At 44.3% G+C, this 19920-nt stretch overlaps 1 pseudogene; it reads left to right on the top strand.

Annotated features, from left to right (window-relative positions):
* The first annotated feature begins 1144 nt into the window (after window positions 1-1144).
* On the top strand, window positions 1145-17675 carry LOC114703869 (annotated as a pseudogene).
* The last annotated feature ends 2245 nt before the right edge of the window (window positions 17676-19920 follow it).

The following is a 19920-nucleotide window of genomic DNA, read 5'->3' on the forward strand; positions in this document are numbered from 1 at the left end:
TTTGATTCAACAACCTAGACATTTTGTAATTCCATATATATAATAATCTGTATAATCTGTGAAAGTCCAACTAGTGATCTATCCACAGAGACACTACGCCTGGCCAATATGCCCTGCCAGCTTGGCTAATTATAGAGGACAGGATTCTAAGTGTCTTACAGTCCACATGGAACAACATCTAGTTATGAAACATATTCTAGTATATTTCTACACATAAAAATTAGACAGCTTAACGAGAAGTCATCTTCCTGACCATCCACAAATATATGTGCCCATAAGATTGAGATACAATCAAGAGGTTACATATTTATATCATATGAAAATGCATGGTAATGGGGAGATACCACAGCTATTTTTGCACATGTGAAATTACAGACAGGAGCAACAGTTTTCAGAGTCAGTGGTCTGTAAACCTTGCTTGATGGGGTTACCCCATGGGAGAATCATTCCTCTGGTGGGTTAACCTCTGAATTATAAATTTGCGTATTTGCATCATGGCCCATAATAGCTCGTGACAACATAGTGAGACTCTGTTTTCAAAAACCACAAACAAAACAAACTAATAAGGGCTGGGGAAACAAAGGCCTAAGTCATAGCCCCAGAATCCATGTGAAAAAGCTATGTGTGGCAGCATGGGCTTGTGCTCTTAGCACTGGGGAGGCAGACGCGTCAATCCCTGGGGCTCCATAGCCAGACAACCTCGCCTGCTTAGTGAGTTCAAGGCAAATGTGAGACTTTCTCAAAAAAAGGGGGAGGAATTGAAAAATAACAGTGAAGATTGTCCTCAGCCTCCACTTGTACGTACTCACAATGCACATGTACCATACATGTACCTGTGTACACACAAACCCATACACACACACACACACACACACACACACACACACACACACCTGTACATATGCAAAGAGAGAGAAACTAAGGGCTGAACATGCTTCTTGAAATGAGTGATGGAGAACGATCAGAGGAAGGAAGCCAGAGAGAAGCTCAAGGACCAGCCTGCTCCTCCCAGAGGCCACACATTGTGGCACTAGGGAGCTGGTCCCTATCACTCCATGGCTTAATAAAAGTAAAATAAAACACAGGCCTCTAGTCTGTAAAAATATTTTTCTTAGTTAAATTGAATTGATTGCTTCTTTTATTCCTTCATGCTTTTCTAACCACCCTCAATTATTTTGACGCAAGCACAGTACACCATATCATTCCACCTGCACACACAGCTAACTTGAACTTTGCAATCAAAGCCTGCTGCTCTCACCTACATCGTTGTTTTGTTTTGTTTTTTTCTCCCCTCAACCCCCAAGCTTACTGCAATGACAGCGTCTTCGCTAATGAAGAACTAAGGCTGGACACCTTTAAGGACTGGCCCCTTGAGTCCCCTGTGGCTGTTGAAGCTCTGGTCAGAGCAGGCCTTTTCTACACAGGTGAGTCAGTATTTTGTGTCCACCAGATGTGCTTGTCCAGGTCTTGCATTTGTCTCCACTCAGCAATCTCCGCTCTCCATCATTCCTCATAGATCCCTTTGCTGCCTCATAAGACCTTCAGTTTCCCACAATTCCCTTGGTGCTCAGCCTCCAACTTGAAACCGAGGTCTGGGCTGACAGTGAACGCAGTTGTCTGTTTGGAATAATTATCGTGTCTTTTTGTCTACACCTTTCTTTCCCTTGTATCTTACCCCTAACACCGCAGGAGTTTCCAGAAACTGGCACAAGACGATTGTGCTCATATTTCTTTCTCTTATGTGTGTTTGTGAGTGTGGTGTGTGTCCATGTGGGTGCAGGTGGCTAGAGGACAGCAGAAGGAATTGACTAGCCTGCTCTATTCCTTCTGCCTTATTCTCTTGAGACAGGCTGTCTCACTGAATGAAGAGTCAGGCGGTAGCCAGCCAGACCCATGATCTTGCTGTTTCTGCACTGGGGTAACGGGTGTGTGGTTGGCCTCATCTAGCTTTTCATGTACGTGCTAAGATTTGAACTCAGGTTCTTGTGTTGACACAGCAGGCCCTCTTACCCAGTGAGCCATCTCTCCGGCTCCCTTATATTTCTTTCACCAGAACTTAGATGGCCATACCTACTTTTGAGAGTTGCTGAGAAAGTCCAATGTTTTCCATGGGTGACACTACGCCCTGTTAAGAATTGAAGTTTCTAGGGTCTGGCTAGTTAGCAAAGTGCTTGCTGTGTGAGCATAAAGACCTGAATTTATATTCCCAGCACCTATGTGAAAAGCCAAGTGTGAGGGGACATGCCTGTGATCCCAGCTCTGGGTTCCAAAGACAGGTGGATCTGCAGAGCTCACTGGCCTACTCCTCTTGTTGAATCAGTGAACTTCACATTCAGTGAGAGACCTTACCTCAAAAAAACAGGGGGAGAGCAATAGAGGAAGGTAGCTGTATGCATGTGCAGTGCGCAGTACATGTACATATGAACACACACACACATAGACGCACACACACATGTGCACACACATGCACACACACAGAGTTTGGAGTTTCTATTGCTTAGGAAGAATGGGAGAAAGTAGGATGTGGGTCCCTGTTTTTACCATACAGTGCTCACAGGAGAAATACCCGCAAACTCATTTCCTTAGTTTCAAACTGTGAAGAATCTTCCACAAGTTCCTCATTTCTGTTGCTGCTGCCAGCAGAAGCTCCACTGGGTGATCCACAAAGCTGGTTCCCCTCAGCTGGGTCACTGCCTAAAGTACAAGGAGAGAATGAGGAAAAGATATGGTGTGCTCCCTAGCCAGCTGGCGAGTGTTCCTCTGACCAAATGCACTCCTGAGTTGGGATGGAGTTTTCTGTAGATCTGTCACTGTGATTACATAATGTTGCGAGTTTGTCAGAGCAGGTCAGAATGTGGATTGTGCAGACACCTTATCTAACAGACGTAGTCCACTAGCATGAATGACCTTTTTACCTCAGACTCTTCTTTATTGTCTCTTCTCTTGCTGCCCTCCCTCAGGTCTCATGGGCGATGTTCTCCTACTGCAATACTGTGGGAAGAGACAAGTCATTCTCCATGATCTCACTCACAGAGAACCCCTAAATCAGCTCCTGTGCTTCTCCACCTCCGACCTTCACATATATTCTTTCTCGTTTATTCCTTAAGCAAATGCCTATTGATGGCCTATGTCTGTGAGAGTCCACTGTGTCAGCATTGTCCAAATCAGACAGAAATCTCTGCTCCCAGAGTTTCTATGCCATCGGATGGTCTGTATGCCAAATCTGTTGCTCTGATTGGTCAATAAATAAAACACTGATTGGCCAGTGGCCAGGCAGAAAGTATAGGTGGGACTAACAGAGAGAACTGAGAGAACAGGAAGGTGGGAGGAGACACTGCCAGCCGCTGCCATGACAAGCAGCATGTGAAGATGCCGGTAAGCCATGAACCATGTGGCAAGGTATAGATTTATGGAAATGGATTAATTTAAGCTATAAGAACAGTTAGCAAGAAGCCTGCCACGGCCATACAGTTTGTAAACAATATAAGTCTCTGTGTTTACTTGGTTGGGTCTGAGCGGCTGTGGGACTGGTGGGTGACAGAGATTTGTCCTGACTGTGGGCAAGGCAGGAAAACTCTAGCTACATCTCTATTCTTGAAAATCTCTCAGAATGACAGGGCTGAGATGATCAGAATACATAGTACACAGGAACATTCAGTGACTGTTGCTGACCACCCCATTGAAGGACCAAGAGTCCCCTGTGGGCTGTTGCCCCCTGATGACCTGTGCATGACTGTGCCACACAATCTAATTGGGGATGCAAATAGGATTTTACTATTGAAATCTTGATTATCTGCTTGTGAGTTGACAGGTGTATGTCAGAGTAACACTGACCACATTTCCTTCCTTCTAGGCATAAAGGACTCTGTCCGGTGTTTTTCCTGTGGAGGATGTATGGAAAAGTGGGAGGAAGGGGACGACCCATTAGAGGAGCACACCAGGTTTTATCCCAAGTGAGCACGGTGAATTCCTTAACCTTGAGTGTACTTCAACAGTTACTCCTCACTGCTCCCCAACCTGCTTTCTCTGTGGAGAGTCTCTGCCCGCTCCTCTGGTTCCCACTGTGAAGGACACAAACTTTTATCTTTATCTCTTTCCTCCCATGACATCCTCCCTGTCTAGCTTTCCTCTCATAGTTAGACTTGGTTTTGACTGGGTCAATATATATGAATTTTAAAGACAGCATCTTGCTACATATCCCACACCACCTCAAGCTTTCTAGGTAGCCCAGGTTGGATTTGAACTCATGATTTTCCTTTATCAGCCTCCAAAATGGCGAACATCCAGGGTGTGCCTGGCAGTCCCATACTGTTTTGATTCCTTTGACTAGAAACTGCTTTCCCCTCCTGCTTCTTCTAGAAGCTTTTAGAATTTCCTATTTCCAATATCTAAGATTTCACACAAAGGTATTTCTTTTCTGTGGTTTTCTTTTCCTGGTGCTGGGGATGGAACCAGTGAGTTGGGCATGGGAGGCTAGCCCTTTACTGTTGCGCAGGCATGCTAGGCTAGCCCTTTGCTGTTGTGCGGGCACCCTAGGCTAGCCCTTTGCTGTTGCGCTGCTCTGACCCCCTTTCTGTCCACCTTCAAGTTTATTTTTATTCATTTTCTACACATAAAAAATTCTCTAGAAATGTTTGATTGCAAGAAGAAATTTGTTGTTTTCACTAAGTAATTATCAAGAGTGTTTTCAGAAGTAAATATCAGTATGTGCAGGGTTGAGAGTGAGTATTTTGGGCTGGACGCAGTGGTGCGCACCTGTAGTCCCAGTTCTCAGAGGCTGGAAGAAGAACATTGTGTAGTTTCGTTTTGTATGAACACCTTAGTATGATTGATTTTAAATCAGTTTATTTTTAAAATCAAGCAGTTATAAGTTAAGAAAGAGGAGCACAATTGAAGATGTCCTTTGGTGTGACTGACAGTCCTTTGCAGGCTTGAGCCACTCCCCGTTGGAGTCGTCCTGTTCTCGGATTAGTTCCACAGGAGTCCTTTGTGCAGCCAAAGTCCAAGTGAAATTGGACTACGTTAGTTTGATGTTAGAAGAATTGAAGTCTAATTTGTTTTACTTTTAAAATCAGTTATCTGTTTATGAGATAGAAAGGTGATAATAGGACAAATCCTTAGAAAGAGTCTTCTAAAGTGTGTTTGTTACTAGATATTAGTTTTAAGTAATAATGGGTTCATTATGACATTTTCATGCATGTACACAGTGTGTTTGAATTATGGTCACCACCTTCCTCCTGTCACCCCCTCTTGTCCTCCTCTCAGTCCCATTAGCCCCCCTCTTTGGGTCACGTGTTGGAGACCAGCTGGGACTACAGAGTGAGATCTGTCTCAACCTCCCTAACTAGGACTATTTCCTTCTCGGTGTGAGGTCTGAAGATGCTGGAGAGCAGTGCTCACTTTTTGCTTTTTATTTGGATGTAGTAGGTAGGAAATTGTGAGTACAGGGCCTTCTTAATCCTTTGGGCTGGTAAGTTAAGATACAATCTAGTTTTATTTAGAACTTTTTCTAAAAACATCTATCAACTCAATCTTTATGTGAAAAAAAGTGTTTTTTTTTCCCTCTTTCTACCTCTCTTAAATTACAACTGTCTTTGTGTGAGTACCCCAAATATTTACATGTATGGTTGTGGTGGTTGGAAGGAGCAATGTCTCCCATGGGCTCATCTATCTGAACACTGGGTCAACAGTTTATGGTATTGCTTGGGAAGGCTATTTCCTCCTTGCTGGAGGAAGTAAGTCACTGGAAGTGTGCTCTGAGTATTTATAGTCTTATACACTTCCAGTTAGCCCTCTCTGTTTCCTGTGTGTGACAGAGATGTAATCAACCAGTGTCCTGCTCTGCAGCCTGGTGCCTTGCCTCCTCCACCATTATGTACGTTAACCCTGTGGAGCATGGGTTCTCAACCTGTGGGTGTTGACCCCTTAGGGGTCAAATGACTCTTTCACAGGGGTTGAATATCAGATATCCTGCATATCAGATAGTTACATTTATGTGTTCACTCCACCATGTTCTCTGCGTATTCTCACCTTCACTTCACAAACCACATGCACTGAGTTGTTGAAAGTCAACGTGTGAATATATGTATATATATTCTCAAGACAGGGTTTCTCTGTGTCATCCTATCTGTCTTGGAACTCACTCTGTAGACCATGTTGGCCTCGAACACACAAAGATCTGCCTCTGCCTCCCAAGTGCTGAAATTAAAATTGTGAGCCACCGCTGCCTGGCTGTGAAAGTCGTATATGATAAAAATGCTGGCAGAGTCACTGAAAACGTTAGCTTTCTACTTCATTATTGTTTCTGTGTCTGTCTGTGTTAAAACCTAATGCAAACGCCTACTTGCATGGAACTATTTTATTATTTTTGTCTTCTCTGTTTAGCTGTGTTTTTCTCCAAAACCTGAAGTCCTCTGTAGAAGTGATTCCTGACCTTCAGAGCCACGGCGCACTTCCAGAGGCCACGGTAATGGACACTGCACCCTTCTCTGACTCACAGTACATGGTCCTGTGGTTGAACACTGTTCTGAACAGCAATTGCCCTTTGTCAGTACAGAATTAAATGAGTCACACAATTATTTACTAACAACTACCACCCGATGGTTATAGACAGGGCTTCCAGTGAACAGACGTCAATACCTAGCTCTATGAATGTGCGATCCCTTCTCCTCCGGGATTCTTCAGACTCTTTCAAGTTTAGACCTGACTGGCATCTGAGCTCAGTGGATCTCATCTGTGATCTTTAGACAGTACGCTTGACTTCCTACTTGGTATTGAGAGATCTTTGAGGTATATTTCATTTTGTTTGTTTAGTTTTTTGCTTGAGACAGTTTCTCAGTATGAGGTCTAGGCTGACCTTGAATTTACTATGTACCCCAGACTGGCCTACAATTTGTGATCCTCCTGCTTTACCTTTTCAAGTGTTAGGATTGTAGGTCTGTGTGCCAACACACATAGCTGAGTTATTTTTATTATTGTTTTGCTTTATTTCTTGTAGTGCTTGAGATCAAACGCAGGCAAGGAGTCTGTAACTGACCTACATCACCGGCCTGTAGATGTGTTTCCTAACAAAAATTATGCCTAGCAAAATTGTAACCCAGATAATAGTTTGAACCCTACATCTCTCAGGGATACAAACTATCAGTTGAATGGTCAGTCACACACACTTCTTCACTTGGAGGTAGTATGGTAGTACACTATGTTTGTCATTCCCCAAAAGAAACAAAGCTTGGCATGATGCCCCATGCCTGCAGCCCAGAACTCTGGAGACTGAGGCAGAATTTGCCATGAGTTCAAGGCTGGCAATAAGTTTAAGGCGGCCCATAAGTATGAGCCTCCTTATCAAAAAACAAAACAAAAACAGAGGACGGAAAGGAAAAGAAGAGAGAAACAACTCAGTTCAGTTGATTAACCTCTTGTATTTGTCATTTTCAAATGACATTGCAGTCCCTGGGATGCCCAGTGCACATGAAGTCCTGTGTCTCCTCAGCACTGATCAAACTGGGTGTTGTGGGGACACCTGGAGTCACAGCAATGGGAGGTGGAGGAAGGGGGATCAGAAGTTCAAAGTCCTGGTCAGACACATACTAAGTTTGAGGCCAGTCTAGGTTAAACAAGACTCTGTCTCAAAACAGAAGCAAAAATAAAAAGCAAGACATTGAAGCCAGGTGTTATGATTCATGCCTTAAATCCCAGCACATGGGAAATAGATGGAGGTATTGGTGAAATTATTATGGCCACTGAACGTAGTTAAAAAGAGGATTTATTTAGTGGGTAACTTACAAAAAAGGGAAAGGTAGGTTGTTGGGTCTGAGGAAGGTGTATCGAAGTCCAGCGGTGTTCTCTGGAGCTCTGCACAGTCAACCTCCACCGTTCAGCGTCCGGCACCAAGAGAGCACACAGAGAGAGCGCTTGCCCATCCAGGTCTCCGGTCTCCAGGCGCCTCCCTTGGCCCCACCTCATAGGCGTGACAGTTGCCAGAGTCTCAATGGGGGTTGGAACTTCCAGATCCAAGCTGGAATGGCTACCCACTACACGGAGGATCCCCATAGTCTACTTTTAACCTTGTCTCAGAAAAGAGAATATTAAAAAAAAAACTGTGTGTGCATGCATAATAACCTTTCTCCCTCCCAGTATGTGGTATTCCATACATAGTTACTAATAACCAAGGATGAAGGCAATGCTTAATGCTTTCTGTAGGGCCATTCTTGTTCCAGACTCTACAATTTTGATCACCCACACAGCACTCACCCATAGAGAGGATGTATATCCCATGCATGTACTGTCTAGGAACATACTCTTGCAGATGTGTGAGATTTATTCTTTCCTATCTAGAGCACTCCTTCCTTAAATCAGCACTGAGTGTAGGCTGTGTTTAGAAGATGTTGGATTTTGATTGATTGTATTATCAATTTGATTGATAATATTGATTATATTGTCAATGATAATATCGTACCCAATCTTGATTTAAGCAGCAGTTTTGATTTAATAAAGGATTTCTCTTTCAAAGGACACCACAGGTGAAAGCAATCATGAGGATCCAGTGGCCGTTCACTCTACGGTGGCCGGTAAGAACCTGAAAGCAACATGGGTTATGTGTATTTGTATACAGGGATTTGAAAGGAAAGTGCATGTATAATTGTCCAAGGAGCTCCTAGAGAGGAGGGCACTGACATGGAGGGCACTGTGGGTGAGAGAGTGTCAGCATTCCTGTGACATCTTGAGAGTGAATGCAGAACTAGTGACAGAGGTCCTTGTGTGAGATCCAAACCAGCCCGTCTTAAAGGCATCCTGCAGCAAGCTGGTTTCCTGGGGTCTTAAATGGGAAATTAGAATGCCAGGATATCTAAATCCCTGTGAAATGAGAAGCCTTAGACTTTCCCCCCACACATTCTGATGCTGTGGATGGATCTGAGAGGATCTTGGGGAGGGGATGGGTGTCTGGGAAGTGGATAGTCCTCATCCACCCTTAGCAGACATGTGGTGGTATTGTGTTCCCCAAAATATTGTATACGCTAATAAATTTATCTAGGGTCAGAGAACAGACAGCCGCTAGATACAAAGGCTAGAAAATGGTGGCACTCACACCTTTAATTCTAGCATTCCAGAGATAGAAATCCCTCTGGATCTCTGTGAGTTCAAGGCCACATTGGAAATAGCCAAGCATGGTGACACACGCCTTTAATCCCAGAAAGCCAGCCAATCAATGGTAGAAGCAAAAAGATATATAACCAGAACAGAACATGGTTAGGATGTAAGCATCACTTGAGAGTAATTCAGTGAACATTGGATGAGACAAAGTAGTCGAGAAAAAAGTGAAAGTGACATCTCTCTGTCTCTCTATCTCCCATGCTCCCTCTCCACAGACCTATGGCTTCAGAGTAAGTGCAGCCCAGTGGTTTCAAGAGGCAAAGAGTCTGAGTGAGCAGCTGAGAGGAGCCTACACCAAGGCCACTTTCCGCCACATGAATCTGCCAGAGGTGTGTTCCAGTCTCGGCACTGACCACTTGCTTGGTTGTGACCTGTCCATGGTTTCAAAGCACATCAGCAGGCCAGTGCAAGAGGCCTTGATGCTTCCCGAGGTCCTCAGCAATCTCAACTCCGTCATGTGTGTGGAGGGGGAAACTGGCAGTGGGAAGACAACCTTCCTGAAGAAAACAGCTTTTCTCTGGGCATCAGGATGCTGTCCCCTGCTCAACAGGTTCCAGCTGGTCTTCTACATCTCCCTTGGTTCCACCAGACCAGACCAGGGGCTGGCTGACATCATCTGTGCCCAACTCCTAGAGGCAGGAGGATGCATTAGTGAAGTGGGCCTGAGCAGCATCATCCAGCAGTTAAAACACCAGGTTCTGTTCCTGTTGGATGACTATCATGGGATGGACTCACTGCCCCAATCGAAACCCTGATTACAAGAAACTACTTGACCCGAACCTGCTTATTGATCACTGTCCATACAAACAGGGCCAGGGACATCCGCCCATACCTAGATACAATTCTAGAGATCAAAGAGTTTCCCCTCTATAACACTATCTCTGTATTACAGAAGTTATTCTTCCACAATATTTCACATCTGCAAGAGTTTGTTATTTACTTTGCAAAGAATGTAGATTTACAGGGAATTAACAAAACTCCTCTCTTTGTGGCAGCAGTCTGTGCTGACTGGTTTCAAAATCCTTCTGACCAGTCCTTTCATGATGTGGCAGCTTTCAAGTCCTATATGAAATACCTTTCCTTAAAACACAAGGCTACACCTGAGCCTCTCAAGGCCACTGTGTCCTCATGTGGCCAGCTGGCCTTGAGAGGCCTTTTTTTATCTTGCTTTGAGTTCAGTAGTGATAACCTCACAGAAGCAGGTGTTGATGAAGATGAAGATCTGACCACCTGCTTGATGAGCAAATTCTCTGCCCAGAGACTGAAACCAGTCTATCGGTTCTTAACTCCTTTGTTCCAAGAATTTCTTGCAGCCATGAGGCTGACTGAGCTCCTGGGTTCAGAAAGGCAGGAAGACCATGATCTGGGACTTGGTTATTTGAGACAAATTAACTCACCCTTGAAGGCTGTGGGTGCCTACAGCAATTTTTTGAAGTATGTCTGTAGCCATCCTTCATCAAAGGCAGGGCCAAAAATTGTATCTCATTTGCTTCAGTTGGTGGATGATAAAGAGTCCCTGGAGAACATGTCTAAAAATGAGGATTATGTGAAGCTCCATCCAAAAACTTCCCTGAGGATAGAGTTTGTTTGGTGGTTGTGGCAGGTATCTCCTGAATCTTTCTCTTCATTTGTTTCAGAACATCTATTGAGCATTGCTCTAAACTTTGCTTATGAAAGCAACGCGGTGGCTGCCTGTTCTCCATTTATTTTGCAATTCCTTCAAGGGAGAACACTGGCTTTGAAAGTACTGAATTCACAGTACTTTGGGGACCACCCAGAAAGTCTGCAACTGTTGAAGAGTATAAAAGTCTTCATAAATGGAAATAAAATGCAACCAAGAGTACCTTACTCAGTCATGGAAAAATGTTTTGAAACATTACAGCGACCAACCATAGATGAGGACTATGCATCTGCCTTTGAACATATGAAGGAATGGGAAAACAATTTGGCTGAAAATGAAGATAACATGAGAAATTTTATGCATAACCGACCCCAGCATCCACCCAACATCAGTGCTGGCTACTGGACTGTCCCCCAAGCCATGCAAGATCCCTAGGCTGGAAGTTAGAGTGGCCAGCATGGGTCCAGCAGACCCAGCACTGCTCCGGGTCCTAATGGAAGTCTTCTCAGCATCACAGAATATCGAGCTCCATTTGAAACACAGCAGTGGCTTTCTTGAAAGCATCCGCCCAGCTCTGGAGCTGAATAAGACCTCTGTCACCAAGTGCTCCATGTGCAGACTGGAGCTCAGCGCAGCAGAACAGGAGCTGCTTCTCGGCCTGCCTGCCCTGCAGTCTCTTGAGGTCTCAGGGACAAACCAGTTACCAGGTATCCCCGGGTGTCACATAACCGTTCTGATTGACACTGTGTTTTCTTATTCCTAGTTTTAGATGAATGAAACTTCTCAGGCACAAGGTCATAAATGTGCCTTGAAAGAAGAGATCTAAGTACTGTGTCACTGTTTGGGACAGTGTGTAATTCAGTGACAGGCCCTGAATCATAGAATGGGTTTGAAGTAACTCAGACAAAACTAGGAAGACATTATCATCAGTATTCACCCCTCAAGATCATTAATAAGAGTTTGAATTGCTTGTTATTGATAAATGATGGCCTGTGTGTAAGATGATGGTAGAGAATCATCTGCACCCTGGCTGCCTGAAAGAGGAGGGGGGTTAGCTTCTCCAGAGAAGACTTTTTAATATGGGTAAATAATATTTATGTCTTCTTTAAGCCAGCAGTTCTCACCCTGTAGGTCATGAGCCCTGAGGGTGTTGAATGATACTTTCACAGGGGTCACATTAGACCATCAGAAATATCAGATATTTTCATTACTGTTCATAACAGTAGCAAAATTACAGTTATGAAGTAGCAACAAAGATGATTTTATGGTTGGGGGCTCACCACAACATGAGGAACTGTATTAACAGGTTGCAGTATTAGGAAGGTTGAGAACCACTGCTCTAAGCAATGTTTGTTTTTATGTAGACATTATCTCTTTAATGATTTCTTTTTTATAAGATATTTAATTCACTCTGTGTGTGTGTGTGTGTTGTGTGTGTGTGTGTGTGTGTGTGTGTTTTCATGAGCATGTACGTGTGGGTACCCTCAGAGGTCAGAAGAGAATATCAGATCCTTTGGAGCTTTGGTTCCAGGCTGTGGTGTGCAGCCCAGTGTGGTGCTGGGAACCTCACTGGGTCCTCTGCAAACAAGAGCTCTTGATTGTTGAGCCGTCTTTTCAGCCCCTAGACTTGACTTCCTCTCATTCAGTTGTTCTAAGTTTTTATACCACTGTACATATTTGATCATTAAATGTTGTTGTTGTTAGAGCATAGCTCTGGTGTTCAGCAGCTGCTGTTGCTCAAGGATGCTCTGCTCTGTCTGTGGCTTCCTTTGTCTTCCTCTTTTAAAACATAATTTCTTAATTGATCTTTGGGAATTTCACATCATGCACCCCAATTTTGCTCACCATCCAGTCCCTCCTTATCCAGCCTCCCAGCTGTGGCCTCCCAAATGAAAAGAAAAACAAAAAAAACAAACCAAAATTGTAGTTGGAATTATCTTTAGCCCATCAACCAGCTCCCAAATAAAGACACAGACTTATTATTAATTATGACTGCTCGGCCTTAGCTTAGGCTTGTCCCACTAGCTCTTTTAACTTAATTTAACCTGTTCCTATTCATCTATGTTCTTCCTGGGGCTTTTTGCCTTTCTTTCATTCTGTGTGTCCTACCTTTCTGCTTCTTCTGTGTCAGTCTGTCTGTCTGGCCCCTAATGTCTCCCTGTTGTTTCCTTTTCTTTCTTTCCTGGAACTTAAATTCCTCCTGCTACTTACTGCCCAGAAGCTCCACCTATTCCTCCTCCCTCATCATTGGCCATTCAGCTTTTTATTAGACCAGTCGGATGCCTTAGGCAGGCAAGGTAAAATAGCAACACATCTGTACATAATTAAACAAATCAACACAGCTTTACATAGTTAAACAAGTGCATCATATCTTTGACTAGTTAAAACAAATAATGTGCAACATAAACCAAGCCAAACCAAAGAAACGCGAACAGAAAATAAAACCTAAACAAAAGAACAGAAAAAATACCTCACAACAACAAAACCCTCTCCGTTCCTCCATCTTTCCCACCTCTCCAGCACCTCTTCATTAGTCCTGGTGGCATTGGGAACCCTGGTATGACAAGTTCACCCTTTTGTCTAAACAGCTTTATTTGCAAACGTTCATTGTTATGAGTCTGGGTCAAGGCTCTGGTTTCTGGCACACCATCATCACTGGATCCTCACCTAAAAGTTCATTTGGATATCCTGCAGCCACCGTGAGTCATGGAGATCCTGAGGTTATTGTTCCACAGGATCAGTCCCTTCACAAGCTCCAGCAGGTCCTAGATGGGGGTAGATGTCAGGTTGGGCCAGCCCTAGGTGAGCCTGGGTGGTGGTTCAGATGGTCAGTCCAGGGCACTGTGGCCGACCCCCTCAGGTGAGGAGCGGAGTCATCTCCCCTGTGCCCATGCCATCAGGGTCAGATCTCCTCTGTCTTGGGTGAGGCATGGGGCCATCTCTCCAGAGTTTGGGAGGCCAGCTGTCCCATGAGGGTCAAGGCCAGTTCTCTTGCTGCAGCATCCAGTGAAGCACAGTTCCAGCTATCCCAGGGCCAGAGAAGGGAAGGGCTGGCTCAGAATAGGCCTCTGATCTCATTGTGCATGGTTTCCATGGCTCCATGAGGCCACATGGACCACAGACATGGTCCTCCCCAGTGGATTGGGCGTGGAACAGATCCTGGCTCTGGATGGAAGCACATGCCACTCAGATCAGGATGGCTCTGTGGTGGCACAGATCCTGGACACCAACAAGGCCACAGGTGGCCCAGATCCCAGGTTTTTGTGTAACCTTGGTAGCAGCACAGACTCTGACTGTGGTGAAACCAGGCACCCAGACATGACCCTTGGCAGCAACCTGATCTGGATGTCACCATTGCCTCAGGTGACAGTGCAGGCCACTCAGATCAGCACGGCCCCTGGGACAGTGTGGTCCTCAGACACTAATTTGGCCCCAGGTGTTGGGCATCCATGTGGCCCTCGATGGTTACAGGAACCTCCTACATCAACACTGACCTTGGCTGCAGTGGGGGCCATGGACCCAGTCATGGCCCCCAGCTGCTGCAGTCCTGGCCCAGATATCACCATGATATCAGATAGCAGTGCAGGCCACTCTATTCTGCCTTACCCCAGCTGCAGCATGTCCCTTGCCACTGATATGGACTCAGGTGGCTGACCTGACTCCAGGCCTCCACATGGCCCTCAGTAACAATATGGGCCACAGACTTCAACACAGATCCTGGTTGCAGTAGGACCATGGACCCAGACATGGTTCTCAGCAGCAACCTGGGTCTGGATGTCACCATGGTGGCATCCATGGTGGCAGCACAGGCCACCCAGACTGCATGTTCCTGGTGAGAGCTCAGTCCTCAGACACCAGCATAGCCCCAGGTGGCAGTCCAGACCCTGGGAATCTACATGGCCCTTGGTTGAACAGGAGCCACAGACGTTGACTCAGATGTTAGTTGGTATTAGAAACCAATTGGTGTGCTCTTTCCTGGGGAAGACTCTTTCTCTCATTATCAGCATCTCTTAGTTTCCTGTAGGGATTGTGTAGGGTTGAGGCCTTATGAGCTTTTATTTAATGGAGTACTATTGTTCATCCTTTTACTCGATATAGGTGCCTATATTTAAAGCTAAGATGTGTTACTGATAGACAACAGTGGATGAATTGTTATTATTATTATTATTATTATTATTATTATTATTATTATTACTTTGTTTTTTGAGAACTAGCTCTGTAGACCAGGCTGGCCTCTAACTCACAGAGATCTGTCTGCCTCTGACTCCCGAGTGCTTGGATTAAAGGCGTACTCCACTACTGCCCTGCATGATCTGCAGGATTTTATTTTTTTGATTCATTCAGCCAGCCTACATAATTTGATTGGAAAATTGGGGCATCAATACCTGAAGTTATTATTGAAGTGTTGACTGCAGTCATTGTGGTATTGATTTCTGGTGGTGCTGGTGTTCTCAGTGGTACTTTGTATTTGGTAATTGTACCTTCAATTTCTGCACTGTCTTAGCTGTGCCCATCCCTCTCTTTGGCCTGAAATATTGTCTCCTTTTTTAATTTAGGTTTTGTTTGTTGGATGTAATTTTTTAGGCTGTTTATACCATGAAAATTTTTTCCTACTCAAATATGGCAGGTAGTTTTGCTCAGTATATTAGACTAGATTGGATGTTGTAGTTTTTTGAGGACTTGGGATATATTGCTCCAGGCTCTGGCATTCAGAGTTTCCATTGAGAAATCAGCTGTTTCTCTGATGGGTTGTTCTTTATATGTGACTTGTGTTTTTTCTCCTGATGCTTTTAGTATTTCCTCTTTTTTTTCTTTTCTTTTCTTTTTTTTTTTTGCTGGTTTATTTAACCATTTTTGCTTGTTTGTTTGTTTGTTTTGTTTTTCAAGACAGGGTTTCTCTATGTAACAGCTCTGGAAGTCCTGCAACTCACTTTGTAGACCAGGCTTGCCTCAAACTCACAGATATCCTCCTGTCTCTGCCTCATTAGTTCTGGGATTAAAGGCATGCACCACCACCACCTGGCTATGTATACTTAATGTTTTAATTATAATATTCCACAAAGAGTTTCTTTTCTGTTTCTATCCATTTGGTGTTCTCTGTGCTTCTTGTATCTTTTGTATTCATGTATCTTTCCTTAGTTTTGGTAAGTTTTCTTCTGTGATCTTGTTGGTGAGCTGGTCTATGTCACTGACTTGGGATTCTTCTCCCTCACCTACTCATAAAATTTAAAAGTTGGGTCTTTTCTTGGTGTCCCACATTTCCTGTGTGTTCGTTTCCTCGTGTGTGTGTGTGTGTGTGTGTGTGTGTGTGTGTGTGTGTGTGTGTGTGTGTGTGTAATTTGGATATTTCTTGCTTATTTGGTCTATAGCTTTCCATTGTCTTTGAGTCTTGCTGTTCTATCTTCTGCTCTCTCACTCTACTCTCAGGCTTTCCTTTGAGAGTTCCAGCTGAGTTGCTAGGTTTTTCAACTCCATCTTCATTTCATTGAGTCTTGCTCAGTGTTTCTATCTTCTGATTGAATTCCCTTCTCAAGTCTTGGACTGTCCTCATCACATCTGTTAGCCTTAGGTTTGTGTGTTCTTGGGCAACAGTCAAGCATTCCTTCTTAAGCTCTTTCTCCTTATTTTCATGGAGCTGTTTCTTTGTGTCATCTTTAAAACTCCCACATTCTCCATAAACTTCTTTGGTCAAGTGCCTGGTTGTTCTTTTCACTTCTGTGACCTGAGGTTCATGCAGGTCAATATCGTTGACAGACATTTCTACAGGACTAATAGATTTGTGGGGTGTGTGTAGTGGGGGAATTACTGCCTTGACCTTTCCCAGTGTTCCTATTTTTGTGATGAGACTTCTTTTGATAGTTCGGTGTCTGATATAAATAGAGCAGATTGGGCAAAAGAGAGGATGTGTGGGTTGGTTTGAACCTGAGGTTGGATATGGCTCAGGTGGACCCACACGGCACTGGGCTGGTGTGAAAGATCTTCCTTCTGGTTCAATATTGGAGTTGAGGGGTATATGTGAGGGATGGGTGGGTATGGTGAGGGGAGCATTAGGCAAACTCACCCAGCTAGACCCTGGAGAAGGTTGTGTAGGACCTGGCTGGGTAGAGAGGTTAGATGTGGTGTGTGAGTGGCCTGAAGTTTAGGGGCAGGAGGGAGGCAGAGTGGGTCATGGGACAATCCTAGATCTTTCAGTGGCACAGACAGGGGCGGCTAGATTAGGCCTACAAGCTGGATGTGGAATCTAGGCCAGAACTAGTGGGCTGGGGATGGGTGAATGGAGGGGGGGATGTCAGACTTACCTGGTACTAGACCTTGGAAAAGGACATGCCAGATCTGCATTGGTCGAGAGGTGCCGAGTTACATTTTTATTTACGTTGAAGTCTAACTGTGTCCTTTTGCATGTGCAAAACCAGTTGTTCCCACGCTGTGGTTGTTGGGGAGCTGTCTTATTTATTCTGTGAGTCTGGAGGGCACCACGGAGCTTCCCCTGTGCTCAGTGACCACCAGATGCTGCAGACGGCACGTTCTTCATGGATGTGCTTCCTAAACAGATGTTAGAGTCTCTGAGATGTTTCGTTATGAAAATATCTAAAAATCACAGCACACTTGAGAATTTCTGCCTGGGACGCATGAGTGATGGGAACTATGTGCTGCTTCCCAGATCAACTCTTCGCTAACTTGGACAAGTTCTCAAGCCTGAAAGAATTGTCCGTGAGACTAGATGGCATACCAGATGTGCTTTTGATCATCCCTGGGGATTTTGCAAACCTCCACCACATGGAGAAGTTATCCATCCAAACTTCCACAGAGTCTGACCTCTCCAAACTGGGTAAGAATGGTGCTTGGATTTCCCAGGTCCTATTTCAGCTGGCAAAGTTACTTGGCTAATAATTGTTAGAATCATGAAATCATCATTAGGTAAAAATTTCTGTGGGCCTGACAGCATGAACTGTATCTTTGGGAAGGTGTAGGGACAGCGCTCTTCCTCATTAAAGACCTGACAGTGTGAACTGTGTCCATGGGAAGGTGTGGGAACAGTGCTCGTCCTCATTAAGAGGGCAGACATTTATTTGTAACCCCAAGTCTCTAACATGACTGGAACTATTCTGAGCTCTGTACAAATACTAACTCACTCTTCAGACCACTGTGTGAGAGAAGACACAATGATTATTGCTGATTCTCAACTGGTGAAACTGAGGTCAGTGATTGCTCAAGTTTATCCAGCTAAGAAAACGTATCTTCAAAAGAGAAGGTGTGACTCCAGGGCCTGAGCTTTAAACTCCCAGCACACTTCCTCTCAAGGCAGGTTGTGGAGTTCTTTCCTTTTGATGTTGTTTTAGTGGCGCTTGCAGATCTGCCTGCTGAGGGAGGAAATCTGACTGGGGGCTCCCTGGACCTTTCCTCCACTTCTCTCCATCCCAGCCTCCTGTTGATGGACAGCTGTGCAGACATCTTTCTAGTCATTTAGCAAAATGACTCAGGCCCTGTAAGATCCTTAATTTGTTAAACCCTGAACACTGAGGACTAAGGAAATGTGAAAAGAGGACCAGAGCGGAGCATGGTGGTTCATGTCTGTAATCCCAGAATTTGGGAGGCTGAGGCAGGAGGATTGTCACAACATCAAGCCAGCTTAGCTCCGGAAATGTAGCTATTTCCAGGCTAGCCTGAGATACAATATGAGACCCTGTCTGAAAAGAAACAAAAGAAACAAACAAACATTTTGCAGGTTGTGGAGATGGATCAGCAGGTAAAGGTACTTCCTGCCAAGCTTGATGACCTCTGTCCCACAGATCAGTATGGTGGAAGGAAACAATTCACCCACTTTTGCCCTGACCTTTGCATGTGTCCTATGGCCTCCACACATACCATATAAACATAGACAAAATAAATAAGGTCACGTATTCTTAAAGTTGTGCTTCAGAGTTGTCCCTTTTTCTGCTGAGGGCTGCAGGAATCTATCATAAGAACGCAACTGGGGCTGGAGAGATGGCTCAGAGGTTAAGAGCACTGACTGCTCTTCCAGAGGTCTTGAGTTCAATTCCCAGCAACCACATGGTGGCTCACAACCACCTATGAGATCTGGCGCCCTCTTCTGGCCTGCAGGCATATATGCAGGCAGAACACTGTATACATAATAAATAAATAAATGAATAAATAAATAAATAAATAAAAAATCTTTAAAAAAAAAAAAAAAAGAACGCAGCTGGTTATGGCAAAGTCACTACCTGAAGGGATCAAGGAATTCCTTCAGAGGAAGCCAAATTCGAAGGCGCTTTTGGTGTTACTTGGCTTGTTACATATCTGCTGTCTTCTGTTATGCAAATCATGTGTGCCTTCATAGTTTTCCCAATTGATTTGCCCCTAGAAGTGCTAACAGTATGGACTGATCACTCTTTGGACATATACATTTAAGGTATTTGGAGAATAACCTGGGGAAAGACTTCCTTCCCCACAGCCCATCTGGTTCTCCCTTTTCAGTACTGGAACCAGATAACTCCCTTAACCTCTTTCAAGGATTGACAGTAATAACAGTTCACATGCTAGTCTCCTGATTTAAGGTAAATTCCACAAGGAGACACCACCTAGGTCAGGTGGATTTTAAGTAATAGCTTTACACAATTTAGCTAGGACCCTTCCTTCTTACAGCCTTACTAACTTTATAGACCCCTAACTTCTTACCTAACCACGTCTCAGAATGTAGACTGAGCACATAGACCCATTTTCATATATTAACCAGTTATTAGCACTCTGTTGACCTCCTCTTTTACCACTCCCATTTTGGATTGTAAAAGAAAGCCTGGTAGTCATTGCCTGAGAAAAATTCTTACCTGCCTCTATGACCCCATAGAATTCAAGCCTGGTGACTTTGCTCGATCAGGGGATTACTATTGCTTGGGTTTATAACTGGATTCCTGGGAGACATAGGAGGTATGTAGACAACTGAGAGAACTTAGAGACAGAGAACAGAGAGGGATAAGGAGGATTTTGATCAGAGAGAATGTGTGGACAAGATGGAAGATGAGGGAGAGTCAGATGGGGAAGTACTAGCTGGGTAAGAAAGAGATGAAAAGGACCTAGATAAGGCAGAATTAAGATAAGAGAATTAAGATAGAACTTAGAGGGAGCAGTAGATGAATACAGAGAAAAAT

Source organism: Peromyscus leucopus, unplaced genomic scaffold, assembly GCF_004664715.2.
Source record: "Peromyscus leucopus breed LL Stock unplaced genomic scaffold, UCI_PerLeu_2.1 scaffold_613, whole genome shotgun sequence".
NCBI classification, from domain to species: Eukaryota; Metazoa; Chordata; class Mammalia; order Rodentia; family Cricetidae; genus Peromyscus; species Peromyscus leucopus.